This window comes from Diaphorina citri, unplaced genomic scaffold (assembly GCF_000475195.1).
Source record: "Diaphorina citri unplaced genomic scaffold, Diaci psyllid genome assembly version 1.1 scaffold3151, whole genome shotgun sequence".
Taxonomy (NCBI): domain Eukaryota; kingdom Metazoa; phylum Arthropoda; class Insecta; order Hemiptera; family Psyllidae; genus Diaphorina; species Diaphorina citri.
The window spans coordinates 21,801-22,398 of record NW_007380562.1 but is presented as its reverse complement, the minus strand read 5'-3'; positions in this window follow the sequence as shown (position 1 = coordinate 22,398).

Sequence of the window (598 nt, the reverse complement as noted above, 5' to 3'; positions counted from 1 at the left end):
CTCAAAGTGTTGATTTTTTACATTAGAAATATTAGCATGAATTATGCGTACGTCAAATGGTTTTCGGGAATCATTTGGCGGAGAAGGAAAACTTGTTTGAGAATGTGGCGTGGACTTCACGGTAGTTTTTTATTCAAACGACCCTAATGAACAAAAATCCACATGTATTCAAACACCTCAGAAATTTCTCGTCTCGAAAGTGACAAGACGAGAAATGACGAGAAATCTCATCTCGTATGGTCATTTCTCGTTTCGGGTGCATGACGAATTCCTTGCAAATGGCAGGCAGCGCGACCTAGGAAGCGTGCTGATTGATCTCTTTGATTGGGAGTGATGGGGACTTGCAAATAACAGAAAGAAAAATGGGAGCAATTAGTAGGTACTTGGAACTGATTGCCACCCATTAGCTATGTAAAAATTCGTGGAACAAAGACCTGAGTGTGAATTCGGACGAACAAATTCATTATGTCGGATTCTTTGTGACCAAATCAAAATTAACACAGGTAATTCCTTAGAAACACATTGTCAAGAGATTAGGACTTTTCGGTGATGATACTTCAAACTTTTGTAAGGCGGGCCACTCATGCAGGTATTAGAC